Source organism: Gorilla gorilla, chromosome 1, assembly GCF_029281585.2.
Source record: "Gorilla gorilla gorilla isolate KB3781 chromosome 1, NHGRI_mGorGor1-v2.1_pri, whole genome shotgun sequence".
NCBI classification, from domain to species: Eukaryota; Metazoa; Chordata; class Mammalia; order Primates; family Hominidae; genus Gorilla; species Gorilla gorilla.
This window is the reverse complement of record NC_073224.2, coordinates 180,897,214-180,914,214: the sequence shown is the minus strand read 5'-3', so window position 1 is coordinate 180,914,214 and position 17,001 is coordinate 180,897,214. Positions and strand designations below refer to the sequence as shown.

Sequence of the window (17,001 nt, the reverse complement as noted above, 5' to 3'; positions counted from 1 at the left end):
AGTTAGGCAGACATGACTTGAAAACTCAGCTTCTGCACTTACTAGTTTGGTGACCTTGGGCAAGTATCAGCTTCTTTATCAGAAACATACTCTTTGTCCTTATGGATGGAGTCTTTCTTTCTTTCTTTTTTGTAAACAAATCAAGACGGTATTCAACAGTAAATAGATGAGTAGTTTGTTCAAGGAAAAGAACGGAGAGATGAGCAGGTGGAGCCCATGGAATCTTTAGGGCAGTAACACGGTAATCTATATGATACTGTAATGGCCAATACACAACATCATGCATTTGTCAAAACCCATAGAATATATCCAAAAGAGAGTAAATCATTTTTACCAAAAAGACACATGTATGTTTATCACAGCACTATTCACAATAGCAAAGATATAGAATCAACCCAGGTACCTACCAATGGTGAATTGGATAAAGAAAATATGGTACATGTATACCATGGAATACCACACAGTCACCAGAAAAAAGAATGAAATAATGTCCTTTGCAGCAATATGGATGCAGCTGGAGGCCATTATCCTAAGTGAATTAACACTGGAACAGAAAACCAAATATCGCATGTTCTCACTTATAAGTGGGAGCTAAATATTGGGTCCTCATAAAGAAGGCAACAATGAGGCTGGGCACGGTGGCTCACGCCTGTAATCCCAGCACTTTGGGAGGCCGAGGCAGGGGGATCACGAGGTCAGGAGATCAAGACCATCCTGGCTAACACGGTGAAACCCCGTATCCACTAAAAATACAAAAAATTAGCCGGGCGTGGTGGCGGGCACCTGTAGTCCCAGCTGGGAGGCTGAGACGGGAGAATGGCGTGAACCTGGGAGGCGCAGCTTGCAATGAGCCGAGATCGCGCCACTGCACTCGAGCTTGGGCGACAGAGCGAGACTCTGTCTAAAAAAAAAAGAAAGAAAGAAAAAAGAAGGCAACAATGGACACTGACGACTACTAAAGAGGGGAGGCATGGAGCGGGGCAAAGACTGAATGTCTATTGAATCCTATGCTCACACCTGGGTGACGGGATCATATGTATCCCAAACCTCAGCATTATGCAATATACTCATTAAATATACCTGCTCAAGTACCCCCTGCATCTAAAATAAAAGTTGAAATAATTTTTTTAAAACAGAGAACAGATTGTGTAAGTCATTGTAGTTGAGGAAGAAAATATATTCATTTCAATTAAGAGATCTAGCCTTAAATTTTGCCTTTGCCAGATGGCAGCCTTGTGACTTTGGACAAGTTAAATAACCCCCTCGAGCCTCAGTTTTCTCATTTGTAAAATTTAATTAGAAATACCCTCAATTATCTACTTTCAGGGGGTTATTACAAGCGTTAAGTTTTATAATGTACCTTAAATTTTAATAAATTGTAAAATTTACACCTCAAGAAAACCCACAAAAAGCCATAGGATGTACATCACAAAGAGTGAGCCTCAGTGTAAACTATGGACTCGACTTAGTAATAATGTAATATTGGTTCATCCATTGTAACAAATGTAGTACACTAATGCAAGATGTTTATAATAGGGAAGACTAGGTGAAGGTAGAGAAGAGTATATAGGAACTTTGTACTTTCTGTTCAATTTTGCTGTACACCTAAACCAGTCTAGAAAAAAAATCAAGTCTACTAGTGATTCTTTTTTTCGAGGAATACTTGACTATTCCTTACCCCAAATAGCCTAGCCCAATGCCTTTCAAACTTTAACGTACATGTTAGTCACCTGTACTGCAGGTGACTTAGTAGGTCTAGAGTGGTGCCTGAGATTCTTTCTGCCTTTCTAACAAGGAACGCTACTGATCCATAACAACACTTGGAGTAGCAAGGCTCAAGATTGAAGGAGTAATTGTCTAAGTAAAGCGACTGGAAATGATGGGTACTCCACAAAGTTGGACACTTGCTAATAGGATTCCCTTCCCTACCATTGTTCAGTAACCTTAGGATCAAAAGAGACCCTAACACTGGGCTCTGCGATTAGCTAAATGAATACCCCAAACGTCAGGGACTTTGCACTTAAAAGACAACTGGATCCATTTAGGAATAATTCCCAGATAAGATTCAAGTCACAGACAGGTGTGGTGGCTCATGCCTGTAATCTCAGCACTTTGGGAGGCTGAGGTGGGTGGATCACAAGATCAGGAGTTCGAGACCAGCCTGACCAACATGGTGAAACCCCTGTCTCTATTAAAAATACAAAAATTAGCCAGGCATGGTGGTGCTCACCTGTAATTCCAGCTACTCCAAAGGCTGAGGCAGGAGAATCGCTTGAGCCCAGGAGGCGGAGGTTGCAGAGAGCCGAGATCCTGCCCCTGCACTCCAGCCTGGGCAACACAGCAAGACCCCGTCTCAAAAGCAAAACAAAACAAAACAAAACAAAAAACAAAAGATACAGGTCACCCAGTTAAATTTGAATTTCAGATAAGCAACAATAATTTTTTAGTATATGTCCCACATAAGCATGTTCCCCCAGGAACCAATTCACTTAACCAAGAGAATGCCTCTCTTTGGTCACTTTCTTGTCCTCCCCTTCTTCAGGAGCAAGTGACCAGTAATGACCGTGTGAATGGAAATAGTGAGCATGTATAGGAAATGCTGCTATTCATTTCTATCAAATTACTATTAACATGGTGTACCTGACTTCATAGTTTACAAAACACTTTTACATCTTTTAGTCTAGTGTTTGTCAAACTTTGACATGTATGCAGATCACCTGGGGGATCATGTTAAAAATGCAGATTTGGGCTCAGCAGTTCTGAGGGTTCACATCTCTAACAAGCTCCAGGGGGTCTGATATTGCTGTTCTGTGGCTCATATCTTGAGCAGCAAAGGTTTAGATATTCCCAGATGATAGTCTGTATCACCCCCATTTTATAGTTAAAGAAACTAAGGCTTAGATTACATAGACATTCTCAGGTATACGCAGAGATGGAGGAGGAAGGGGCGTGGAGCGAAAGCGAAACTCACCAAGATGTATGTCAGGCTCTACCATATATCTGCCTCTGCAGAGGAGAGAAACCCTGGGTCTGCATCCCTTTTCAGTCCTTCGCAGGCTGCGTGATCTTGGAATAATTATTTGGCCTATCTGAATCTCTGTTATCTCAAAAGTAAAGAGGTAGGGTAAACCTCTCAAAGGCTTCCATGAGAGGCTAATGAGATCTGTGAAATGTTTATATTCTGTAACAGGATACAAGCAGTAATAATTGTTTTTTTATTATTATTAAATCCTGAATACAGCCCTTTAGAAGGTTGTTCTAAGTAGTTTACATGTATTCACTACTCCTCACAACACCCTTGAAAACTACGTACTATTGCTATCATCCGCCTTTTACAGTAAACTGAGTCATATAGAGGTTACATGAACTGGCCAAGGTTACAGAGCTAGTAGGAGCAAGATATGGACTCTGGCAGTCTGCTTTAAAGCCTATGCTCTTAATCTCTAGCTATGTTACTTCTCTCTGGGAATTATCCCCATCTCTCCCCCTGCTGGTTTTATAGATAAGGAAAATGAGGTTCAGAGAATATGATTTTTCCAGTGGTCAGTCATATAGCAAGACTGTAAATGTGATGAGAGCTCAGGCCACAGACAAGTACCTACTGAGTGCCGTGCAGTGCTGAGGGGGAGGTACCTACTGTGTGCCATGCAGCACTGAGGGGGAGGTATCTACTGTGTGCCATGCAGCACTGAGGGGAAGAGGAAGCCTGGATCTACAGAATGAGGGAGCAGAGATGGGCTGGGCAAGGGGAGAGGGGCCACGACTCAATTTGGCAACTTTAGTATAACCTTCTTTGTCAGGCAACCCTACTGATGCTTTGGGAAAGGTAACCAGTGACTTCCGAATGACTATGAAGCTCTGAACCTGCTTTCAGGAGGTGAGGGTGACAGGACATCAGACTCTAGGAACGAGTGACTGAACTGAACAGATGAGCTGCTCAGCCTGGTCAGCTGGTGTTTGCAGGGTGATCTAGGAAAGAGTTCCTGACTCCAACCATGCTAAGAGCAGTGGACTCAGACAGACTTGTGTTTGAGTCTTAACTCTCCCTCTTATTACTAAATGACCCTGGGCCTGTGACTTGACCTCTCCGTGCCTTGGTTTCCTCATCTGTAAAATAGGGATAACAATTGCACCTATTCCAGAGTTGTTGGAGGATACATGCGATCACTCATTTATTATTATTGTGAAATAAGAGATCTCGGGAAAGCATTTACCACGGTGCCTCAAGTAAGCTCTCAATCAACAAGGACTGTGGGTCAGAAGGATAAAGGAAATACATTTCTGTAGTAATGGAGCGGTGGGAGGAAAAGACCAACTGGCTGAAGCCATTAAAACTCACTGTCAGTAAAAGTGATTTGCCTACTCAAATCTTAGAGTTGGGAAACTGCCATTTCCCTAACAAGAAGATGCAAATCAGTTTATTTGCCTGTGGGGACTGCATTTCTTTCTTCTTCTCCTTCCCCAAAGACATCTGTTGTAGGAGAAGAAATCTCAAGTATGCTGAGTAACTGCTTTGTGTCAGGTCCTGTATGGAGATCTTTCTTTTATACCCATCTAACACCTTTTCCAGGATATAAATTCTACTAACTCCATTTTATAGAGGAGGAACCAAGTCTCAAGAGAGGTTGAGAGCTACATCCAACATCCTAAGCTCTGGAGTGATACATCCTGGATTCAGATCCACTTCTGTTGAGCCAACATCAAGACTGGTGGGCTCCTTCCAAGGAGTCAAAACTCTCCCTGGGCCCAGCCGGTACTCACCAAGGCTTCTGCGATGATACCACTAGGTGCCAGATGGTCTTGAAAGCACTTCATCTACGGGCACTCAGTCATTTTCCCACAGGCTAGGTGGTTACGTTTTATTAGCCCCACTTCACCCCTGAGAGGAGGCAATTGAGTTAATTATTTGAGCTGAGAGCCCCTTGGTGGTATCAGCTGAGATAACTATCGCAGCTCCTGGCTGCCAGCCCTAACCAGAGCTTTTGTTCGTTATCTTCCCTCAGAGAAACTCAGCACTCAATTGCTCATTAACATGATTTGGATAATTTTCTCAACAGCCCTCCAGTGGAGCAGCTAAAGGAGAAACTGTAAAAGCCTGTGCCATTCAGATTGCCCCCCACCCTCAACCTTGCTCTTTCTTTCTTAAGTGGTGGAGAAAGACAGATCTGCATTTGAATTCTGGCTAGGACATTCACTTGCTGGGTGATCCTTATTATTTCCTCTCCCTAGGCTCCCCATTCCTCATTTGTAAAATGAGAATATAAATACCACTTGCTTCATGAGTTGTTTCAAGGACTAAACCAGAAGGAAGTTAGCAAGAGGGAGGGAGGGAGGTTGGTTGGTTTATGGAGTGCCTAATGGGGAACAGAAAATGCATGGACAATATTATTTGATCATCACAATGATCCTATGAAATTAAGAAAAGGAAACTGAGTGACAGAGCGATTTACTCAAAATTTTACAGCTAGCAAGTATATGTAAGGGCAATGATTCAAATGCAGTCTGGGTGACAAAAAAGCCTAACCTATCATTCTCATTTGCTCTTCTTCAATGTTCCTTATTTAATTTTTTGGTTCTTTATTCTCTTTCATTCTTTCTCATTCACTCTTATTTGCTCCCTTTCTTTCATTCTTAGTCTTTCCTATTTCCCTATATAACCAGCTAGAAAAAAAGAAAGATAAAAGATTGGACAAAGATATAGCAGTCCGGGTAGTAGATGAGAGGTCTGAGCCCTGATCTTTTGTGTAGACTCTGAGACTGAGAGAGAGACAATTAGAGATTGGGTGGGTTAGGAAAGCAAAGAGAGTCTTTCCTGTATGGATTTACATTCCGAGGGTCAAGGCCAAACCCAAGGTGAATATGTAACCCCTGCAACAACTCCTGTAAGTAAAAAAGAAAACTCCCATCTTTTTCTTCTATCTCAATTTCATAGGTGAGGCTCAAATCTCACCTATAGCCTGAGTTCAAAGCTCTGGCTCTGCCACTTTAGCAATGAGACTTTGGACAAAGCCCTCCACATCCCCTGAGTCTCAGTTTCCTCCCCTGGGCATGGTAGAAACATCCCTGCCCCCAGGATTTAGGTGAGTATTAAACTAGATCAGGCAGGTGCAATGCTCAGCGCCCTGCTTGGCACCCAACAAGTGCTTGGCAGTACTAGTCTTTTCTGCCCTCATTAACCCAGTGACTAACTTATAACCCTGCTTTCCTCAAAACTCTTCTCCAACATAAAGGTCTTTTGTAAATGTGAACTTTTCCCTTTCTGCAGACTTCCCATGGTGATCTGGCCCCTTTAACTACAGAGATGTCAAGGAATCTTTGTGAATCAGCTGTCAAGTGTGGGTTGCTTGACGTGACTGTGGGGTTAACTTACAAGTGACTAATTTTTGGAGGCGAGATTTTGTACCCTTCCCACTGGTAGCACCGTGGCTGGGTGTAATTACTTAGCTGATGAGTTTACTGAGGGGCTCATTAAAGTTTCAGTATTAATATCCATATGAATACTTTCAACAAAACCTTTTGTTCTTGGAGTAGGGGATGTGGGAGGTAGTTACAGGAACTGTCTTGCTTTTCCAAATTTAATTGTCTAAATACAGTGCTGCCTCAGCAATCCAGGACATTTTTCTCACTCTTCTTTCTTAACAGACCTCTGCCAAAAGCCTACTTTGGCAACAGGAATGATTAGTTTGTGTTTCAGTAAACTTGCTGCATCAGAGTCACTATCCCAGCAGGGGCAGGGGGAGTTGAAATGTGCTCTATTTAACCAGTTTGAACTGTTATTTATTCGAATTGAGTCTGGGGCAGAGGTTGCGGGAGTTTTTGATAAGAGGAACTTAATGGCTCATAAGCAAGTCATCTCTCTTTTAGCAGATACTTTGGACTACACATGAATGTCCTAATCACAGTCTCCCTAAAGGTAGATCAGCCCCCTTTCCAGAGTCTGCTGAATTACTCACATTGTTCAGAGCGCTCAGCATTCTGCAAAGCTTTGTTAAATTAATCTTCACAACAACACCCAGGAGGAAGAAGTATCATTAGCACTCTCATTTTGCAGGGGGGAAACTAAGTCTCAGAGAAATTAAGGAATTTGCCTAAGTTCGCATCGAAATAAAGTGGGAGCATCAGCATCTTACCCAGGTTTGTCTGATTTCAGAGCCTGAGCTCATACTCCTCTGGTATTTGCAGCAGTTTTGGGGCTTCTGGCACACCACTCTCAGGCTTGCACAGGACCATGGATTTTATAACTGGAGGGGACCTGTAGGTAGGGCGACCAACCGTCCTGGTTTGCCTAGGAATGATGGGGTTCCTGTGACGTGAGACTTTCAGTTTTCAGGACCAGTCAAACTAGGATGAGTTGGTCACCCCATGGGATGAAAGGCTGCTGAAACTACCAAAAGAGATAAAAAGTGAAAAAGCTTCTAGACTAATATGAGGTATTCTTGTTACCTTTTCCCCTCTAAATTTGCAGGTGAGAAAACTGAGGCTCAGAGAGGAAAAGTGAGTTACCCAAGGTCACGCATCTCATGAGTAGATGGAGCAGTAATTGGAAAACAGATCTTGGGATTCTCAAATCATTTCTCTTTTCCAATAAGGGAGGCTGCAGAGTTCAAGCCAAGGAGCACCTATTGAGCTCCTACTGCATGAGCAGTTAAGCTGTGGGTTAGCAAATACCCAGGAGAAATAGGAGGTGTCCAGGTAATGCTGTCAAGTAGAACTTTCCATGATGATGAAAATGTCCAGTATCAATGCTGTCCAACACACTAGTCACTAGCCATATGCAGCTTCTGAGTACTGAAATGTGGCTAGAGTAACAGATAAACTGAAGTGTTCTATTTAATTTTAATTAATTTTAATTTAAATCGTCATGCATGACAAGTCGCTACCACATTGCAAAGCACTGGTCAAATGGATATGATTAGTATTTCAGAAGCATTTTATTTCAGAGAACAGATTCTGTAGTGTGCACATTCTTGAAGAGGAAATGCTTTTTTTTTTTTTGGAAGGGAAGATGGGGCAGAAAAGAAGTACCATTCATGGATGGCATACTGACGTACTGAGTAGCAGCACTGAAGTTAACATTGCTCCCTTGCTATTCCAACAGGCTTGTTCAATGGGCATCATCTTTCCTAGTTTATGAGTGAGGAAAGTGAAACCCACAGGAATTCAGTAAACTGCCCAAGGTCTTATTTGTAGAATGGGAATTTGAACCCGGGTCTGAATCTAAATCATGTCCTCTATCCCATGCATTACCAACTTGAATGTACATATGAAACATCTGCAGATCTTGTTGAAGTTCTGATTCTGGAGGACTGTGACTGGTGATTCTTCCTTTATAACAAGCTCCCAGGTGATGCGAAGGCTGTGGCTCATGGGCCACACATTAGCCAGAAAAATTCTCTCTCTTTTAATAAACCAAAACTTCCTCCCTTCCTTAACAATCAAGAAACACCAGATACCTACAGAAAGGAGGATAAATTACAAGTTGTAAAATAATGATTAAAGTTCTGAGAAAGAAAGTGTGCCCTTGTTGACTTGAAAGAGGGCACCTTCCCCATTGGGCAGTGGAGTGGCTCTTCACCAGGCGAGGTTCACCTGCCGTCCAGTCACATCTCAGTTTCATCAGATAATGCAAAATCAGCCAGGAAAGGGTCTTTAATCCAAAGGGTGGGGTAGTCTAAAGAACATGTGCTTTGGAATGAGGCTGGTTTGGGGAAGAATCCCAGTTCTTCCCCTCCAGTGATATGACTGTGTATGAATCATCCATCCCTCTGAGCCTCCATTTTCACCCCGGGGAAAATGAGGATGAGCATTTGTAATTCATGGAGATGTATTAATAGTAAAGACCAAGAGAAATCCTATGTGTAAAGTGCTTGACAGAGCGCACACTTAAATGAGTGTCTCCTCTGCCCCTCTTTCTCCCTGGCCCTCTCGCTCGTTCCCACCCTTCCTGTTTTTCTCACCTCTTTTAGGAAATCTTCTCCAAGGGCAACTCTGAGTGGTGAAGAGAGGGTGGAGTCAGTTGACTCTAGACCTTGTCCCAGTCTACTACTTTCTACTATGACCTCCAGCAGGGCTGGGAGCTACACAGGTCAGGGACTTTGTTTTCTTCCCCTTCTTCCCTCAGGGCCCATCACAGAAATGCCTTTAGGCCCTCTTCACCACCTCACACCTGCATCTCAACTCCAGGTGGGAAACACAGAAAAGAGAGAGAGAGAGAGTGTGTGTATGCGAGAGCACTAGTCTCATCACTAAATTGTCGGTGCTGAAATCCAAATAACTTTAATTTTAAAAATTAATTATGTGATCTCTTTGACAGGCAGCAGAGTTCATATCAAGGGCCCATGTTTTAACTGAATATAACGAATTTTTTTTTTCACCTTGGAAGAGTCTTAGAGGCAAGATTAGAATGTTAATCTAAAAGGAGTGCAAATTTCTTCAACCATTCCCACAGAGGAAGGTGAGCTCAGACTCACTTCCATCTGTCCCTCTCCCCCATGTGCTTGGCCAGGGTAAGGGACCTCAGGAGGGCCCCTCAGTCTCCCAGAAAGCTGACTCTCCCTGTGTAAATAATTCTAATGCTCTCAGTTATTCACTACTCATCTGAGCCACCTATTGAACTGTAAGCTTCAGAATTAGCTTTGTACAACCCACACCCAGCACAGGGTCTGGCATTTATATGTGTTCGTAAATGCAACAAATAAACATTTATTAAAATGCATTGATTTGTTCAGTTTTGTTTATACCTCTGTGGTGGATTGCAATATTGATTCCAACTCTACAACCCACCCACTGCCATCTTTTCCACAGCTAAGCCCCCTCCACGCCTCTACCATCCACACACATGCACTTTCTGATGCTGTAGGTTTCGGGTGAGACCAGAAGAACCTCGATTATAAAAAAAAGAGCTTTAAAAATGCCCCAATTTTTTTTCTCTTTTAGCTTCCCCCCAAATACCCCACCCTCCTTTTTTTTTTTTTTCTAAATTTGAGACAAGGTCTCACTCTGTTGCCCAGGCTGGAGTGCAGTGGCACAATTTCAGATCACTGTAACCTCCACCTCCCAGGCTCCAGTGATCCTGAGTCAAGCAATCCTCCCACCTCAGCCTCCCAAGTAGCTGGGGCTACAGGTGCACACCACGGCACCCGGCTAATTTTTGTATTTTTTTTTTTTGTAGAGATGGAGTCTCACTACATTACCCAGGCTGGTCTCGAACTCCTGAACTTGAGCTATCCTCCTGCCTTGGGCTCCCAAGGCACTAGGATTACAGGTGTGAGCCACTGTGCCCAGTAGTTTTCACCTATAAATTTTAAAGGTTACTATTGCAGGCCTCAGGCATGACGGACAATGAGCAGGTGAAAAACCAATAGAAAAGTGTTCAAAAACTCCTGCGTTAACTAACAGGCTTCTGAATGTATCACTGTGGTCCACAGAGAAGGCTGGAGAAAGTAGCAAGAAGATGCTATGTCAACAACTACAGCCTTAAAACAAAGGTGGTGTCTATGTAGCTGAAATTTTTCCTATGTAGCTTGTGTTATTTTTGTTTAATCAAGCAAATAAGAGGGTTTTTCCATGGCAAACAAACTCCAATGCATACCTTCTTTTCTTCTTTTTAACAATGAATAAAAAAAGGAAAGAAGGTACAGTTCTAAATTGACCCAATTTATTTTTCTTTTCTAAATGAGATTAAGATAAAAGTTGGAGAGAGGCCACTCAGATATGCTCAGAAATGATAGCTCAGCTTCTAACGGTTACTCAGCTTACATCTGATTAAAGTTTTCTGTAAAACGAAATTGTTCCTCATACCAGGCCCAATGGACCTGGACAGCCCTAGTCTGGGTCCTGGCCTCACAGTGCTGGGTCTCTCCGGGGCCCAGGCTAGGGACTGGAGATCCTGAGCTCCTGTCATTTCCCTCCCCTCCTTCCTTCCTTCTCCCCTGGCAAAGACTGTATCCTGTTGCTCTGAGCAAGGCCCAAGAGAAAGGCCAGCAACAGGTTATTGTGCTGGGAAGGAAGACAAATGAGTCCCTTTTCTGTGGGGCTCCTGGCATCCTGTTGGAGGAAGGAAAGGACAATGCTTTGAGGGAACTGGCTTTGCCGACCCCCTCCTGGCAGGCTCTCCCCTCTCCTTTCCGGTGTACCGTTTGTCAGCCCCAAAGCCTCCACTTCCTGAGTAATCACTAGATGCACGTGTGAGGTATGTGGTTCCCCCATGCCCAAGGCAGATTCCTGGCCCCACTTCAGGAAGTGCAGCTCAAAGAGCCCTGGACCAGGACCCTGAAACAAGGGAGAGTCTTGGCTCCTCTCTCTCTACCAGGGTAGCTATTGCCAGATCATTTCACATCTTAGGGCCTCTGTTATGGCAATTGTGTAAGTGCCTTCTGCACACTTGAAACTGCCCCCTGCATCAGGAATTCCCACACCTGTCTGTGCATCTGAGTCACCTGGGGAGCTCTGTTGCCCTACACTCTTCATATGCCATGCCTGGACTCCAGGCAAAACAAGCAGACACTCCATCCCCAGAAATGTTCTGTGGTAATTCCAGTTCCCCTGAAATTGAAAACAAAAAACAAACAAAGAAAAAAACTACCCTTCCTATCCTCTTACCTAGCTCTTTCCTATCCCCCTTCAATAAAGTGGTGGATTGATAGGTACACAGATACAAGAAACAGTAAGGAGTAATGGCTAGGAGAGTGAATTTCAGAGACAGACTTCCAGCAATCAAAGCCCAGATCCACCACTAGATATGTAAGCTTGGGTAGAACTTCGAACCATTAGGTGCTTGCCTTTACCTATCTGTAAAATGGTAATAATAATAATATTACTTTCTAGGACTGTTGTAGGTTTAGGCTAATATGTTCAAAGCTTTTAATATAGAATTTAGCTAATCGAGGATACTATATAATGGTTAACTATTATTATTATTATCCCAGAGGTTCATTGAACATACAATGAACCTTTTCTTTTTTTTTCTGGACCTAATAACAAGCCAAGCACTGGCGACTTAGGAATGAATATGACACATTTCCTGCCCTCAAGAAGTTTTCAGGTCAGTAGGGAAGTCAGACTTATGAAGAACCAATTCTAATAAAATATTGTTACAGGATGGATCCCCCTAGGAAGCAGGCTCAGAAGGTGTTTAGCACTCAGGGTGTTCTCAGGGAATGCCTTGAGATGAACACTTGTGGAAGAGGGAAAGGCCACAATCAGGACTGGCAGAGTGAGAAGGCAAAGCATGATGCAGGCTCTAAAACTATCTTGGCCAACCCCACCAACAGCTCTGGAACTAAAATGACCCTTCAGAGTTGTCAAAAGTGAAGCCAAGAAAGCCAGAGCTCTTTATACTCCTGTATCAATCAGTCACTGGATGTAGGTTGCTACAGGAAGGAGTGTGACTTGGGATCAGCCATCTCTTCCCTAAAGGTTGACAGTACCCCAGGAACTAGAGTAACAAGTTCTTGATTGAAAAGGGATCTGGAGCCAGGTGCAGTGGCTCACGTTTGTAATCTTAGCACTTTGGGAGGCTGAGTTGAGCGGATTGCCTAAGCCCAGGAGTTCGAGACCAGCCTTGCCAACACGGTGAAACCCTGTCCTATCAAAAATTACAAAAATTAGCTGGGCATGGTGGCACTTGCCTGTAATTCCAGCTACTTGGGAGGCTGAAGCAGGAGAATCACTTGAAACCGGGAGGTAGAAGTTGCAGTGAGCCAAGATCGCACCGCTGTACTCTAGCCTGGGTGACAGAGTGAGACCCTGTCTCAAAAAAAAAAAAGAAAGAAAGAGAGAGAGAGAGGAAGGAAGAAAGGAAGGAAGGAAGGAAGGAAGGAAGGAAGGAAGGAGATATGGGAGATGCATCCCAGTGTCCACCTCAAATCTATAAGGTCAATTTTGATGAAACAACAAAAAGTACAGAGAAGAAGACGAGTAGCTAATAATATATATTTAAAACCCTGATATTTCTATGGCATTTTATATTTTTCAAAGCATTCTCTTAGACAAAAGCTTACTCATGACTTCCAGTCTAGGGTCTTGAGGTAGGTTGGGAAGCCATATGTTGTAAAGGAGAAAGCTTTGGATTTGGAGCAGAGAGGACACCGTGAATTGCAGCTCTGCCGCTGTCTAGCAAGGAGTCTTACGCATGCCTCTCATGTTTTCTAGGTCTACTCTGTGAAAAGGAAATGATCATACATAATTCACACATTTGCTGTACGGATTTAATTAAATGATAGACAAAAAGTAGAGTGGCACAAGTCAAACTCAAAAAATAGTAACAACAAAAACAATTTCAAAATAAGCAACAGCAATAAATGTTACCTACTATTTTACAAATGAAAATACTGAGACCAATAAAGGTAAGATACTTTCTTAAGAACTCACAGTCAAATGTAGGTACATCCAAGACTGTAACTCACATACTGAGATCAGTTTCATGTGACCTCATAGCTTGTCATCTTACCTATAGAACCCACAGAAGTTGATGGACCTCTGAGGGATTGATTCAGGTGTTTTGTTTGTGATTAACATTGGAAGGAATCTTAGAGACCATCTTGTCGCCTTCAGAAATCCGGAGCTTCATGTGGCCCAGTCTTTGCATTGACTAGAATATAAAGAAGCATAACCCAGTAGTAATTAGAAACAAATTCTCATTTTCTCTTATGTCCTTTGAAAACTTTAAGAAAGATCAATTCCCAAAAAACATGTCTCAAGAAATCTTTCCTTCCTTACTAATTTATTGAATTTGACTGTTGTTGCAGGACCACATCCTCAGCAAACACACTGGCACTCTTTCTCAAACTTCAGCCTTCAAGGTGCTATTTTCTTTCCTATATCTCCTCTCAATTCTTTATAATGTAGATTAACTGAGTTTCTGTCTTCTGCCTCATATGGACTACCTCTCCTGCTTTTCCCTACCCATATTTCACATAAAGCACCACAAAAATCAAGGACTCATATTAGCAAAGATAGAAATCTCCATAGATGGACTGGGTTCATGAGAGAGGAGGAAGGAGAATGGGGCAGAAATGGTACTCAAAATTATTAACAATGGATATAGTAAAGTGTATTAATCCATTTTCACACTGCTGATAAAGACACACCCGAGACTGGGAAGAAAAAGAGGTTTAATTGGACTTACAGTTGCACATGGCTGGGGAGGCCTCGGAGTCATGGCGAGAGGCAAAAGGCACTTCTTACATGGTGGCAGCAAGAGAAAATGAGGAAGAAGCAAAAGCTGAAACCCAATCATATCTCGTGAGACTTATTCACTATCATGAGAATAGCATGAGAAAGACCAGCCCCCGATGGTTCAATTACCTCCACCTGGATCCCTCCCACAACACATAGGAATTCTGGGATATACAATTCAAGTTGAGATTTTGGTGGTGACACAGCCAAACCATATCATAATGACACCTATGAATCAGAATAGATTAGCCAAGGAATTGGATTAGGGTCCTCAAGGCCCTCTAATGTCCAGTGACTTAACCACTGGGCTGCCGACTCACAGGGGGGTATGGAAAATCCTGGAGTAGAGTCTGGAATGGCTGAGGTAACAGAGAATATTCAAGGGACTCAGGGCAACAGAAATCTATCAATTGGTATAAAAATATTTCAATTTTTACTATTTTAACAACTGGTGCAGCCTTACAGGTACATTGCAAACTCTCTCCAAAGCCTGAGCTCTTACCACCACCCCACATTCCCCAAAATGCATGCAAGGAGTCTGACTACGGAAAACCGTAGCACGTTTCCTCTCTTCTCTCTCTCATAGGCATTATAGTATACGTAGCCTTGGAATCAGAAGACCAAGAACATACAAGAGAACATAGCCTTGGAATCAGAAGACCAAGAAACAATTTAACTCTGCCCCTCCAGAGCTCTGAGAACTTGGGCAAGCCTCTTACCCTCTGTGAGTTTCAGTTTCCTCATTTATTTAATTGAAATAATAATACAGATCACCTGAAATGTAATGAAAATTAAACATCCTTATGTAGGTGAAACTAATTGGCAGCATGCCTGGAATATAGTGAGTGCTCAATAAATGCTTTTATCCCCCACATTCGGTCTCTTGTATTTTCTTTCTATACCCTACTTCTGTTCCCTTGGATTCATACACCTGAATTGGAAACACCCAAAGTCAAAAAGAATAAGAAAAGTCTTTAGAAATGTAGCATATTACCAAGATCTGCAAACTTCTGCCCAGAGCCGATGGTTCTAATAAAGAAAGTCGGATCTTATGTTGAGTTCTTTTCTGTCCAAGAATAGAAGACCTTCCCTCTTCTCCAGTAGTGAAGAATAGGATTCATCAGCCTTGGGGGGAAAGTTAAAAACTTGTTCTAGAAAGTGGCCTGGATAGTCAGAAACTGCTTAGACTCACTCCATCTGTTCTATACACACACACACACTTTGTTTGTCAGTAGAATATTCAATGAGACTTGATAGTCCAATCCTTTGAAACCAGAATAATATTTGAAATTTTGATGATTTTGTCTAACTGCTAATATCACTTGCAGGTCATCAGTGTTTTACATCCAACAAACTAATGGTCATTTGCTGCTTTATAAAGAGCCGATATAATTTTGTCTTCCTTGTTATTAAAGGATCAAGCAAGGGTGTTTCTGTACCAGTTCAACTTTCCTTATTTACTTATTAATGAGTAATATTCAAGAAAATCCTAGTTTTAAAAAATGTCATTACATGTTAAACTGTGGAAAGAGTCACCATCATTTGAATAAATCTTGAGTAAGCCCACTGTATTAGTCCATTTTCATGCTGCTGATAAAGACATACCTGAGACCGGGAAGAAAAATAGGTTTAATTGGACTTACAGTTCCACATAGCTGGGGAGGCCTCAGAATCACGGCGGAAGGTGAAAGGCACTTTTTACATGGCAGTGGCAAGAGAAAAATGAGGAAATGCAAAAGCAGAAACCCCTGATAAAACCATCAGATCTCATGAGACTTATTCACTACCATGAGAACAGTGTGGGGGAAACCACCCCCATGATTCAAATGATCTCCCACCAGCTCCCTCCCGCAACATTTTGGAATTATGGGAGTACAATTCAAGATGAGATTTGGTTGTGGACACAGAGCCAAACCATATCAGCCACTCTACTATCATGTTCTTAAAAAGTTATATGTTTGTGACCCACGTATGCAGAATTACTCTATCCGTTAAGTGTATTTTGTAGAAAAGTCAGTAAGAAACCTGCTTTACTAAGAACAGAAAGAGTCATCTGTAAATAATAATATGATCATTGTCATTTACTGAATACTTATTATGTGCCAAGCTACTGCTATTGTGCAATTGAGTTATTCTTGTCTGCTTCCCAGAAAAAGACACTACACTGAAAACAGCAGATGTTGCAGCAGAGAAAGAGTTTAATAATCACAGGGCAACTGAATGAGGAGGACAGAAGATATTTCTCAAATTTGCCTCCTTGAGAAATCAGAAGCTAGGGTTTTTCAAGGATGGTTTGGTGGGCAGCAGGGCTAGAGAATAGACAGTGTAATTGGTTGGATCGGGGATAAAATCATAGGGTGTCAAAACTGTCTTCTTGGCTGGGTGCTGTGGCTCATACCTGTAATCCCAGCACTTTGAGAAGCTGAGGAGGGTGGGTCACCTGAGGTCAGGAGTTCGAGACCAGCCTGGCCAACATAGTGAAACCCCCGTCTCTACTAAAAACACAAAAATTAGCACGGTGTTAGTGGCACACACCTGTAACCCCAGCTACTAGGGAGGCTGAGGCACAAGAATCGCTTGAACCCAGAAGGCAGAGGTTGCAGTGAGCCGAGATCGTGCCACTGCACTCCACCCTGGGTGATAGAGTGAGACTCTCTCAAAAACACCAAAAAACTGTCTTCTTGCACTGAGTCAGTTCTTGGGAGTTACAGGACCAGTTGAGTCAGTTTCTTGGCATGGGTTACCAGTCCAGGTGGTGCCAGTTGGTCCATCAGAAAGGAAGGTCTAAAAAATATCTCAAACACCCGTCTTAGATTTTACAAT

At 42.6% G+C, this 17,001-nt stretch overlaps 1 long non-coding RNA gene across 2 annotated transcripts in view; it reads left to right on the top strand.

The window, feature by feature from the left end:
* The window catches only part of LOC101147157 (uncharacterized), a 67,814-nt gene extending 52,770 nt beyond the window's left edge, over window positions 1-15,044 (top strand). For both annotated transcript variants that reach the window (XR_010130843.1, XR_008671039.2), the window contains one exon: window positions 14,765-15,044. This is a non-coding gene — a long non-coding RNA (uncharacterized lncRNA). The remainder of the gene's footprint in view (window positions 1-14,764) is intronic.
* Window positions 15,045-17,001: the final 1,957 nt, after the last annotated feature.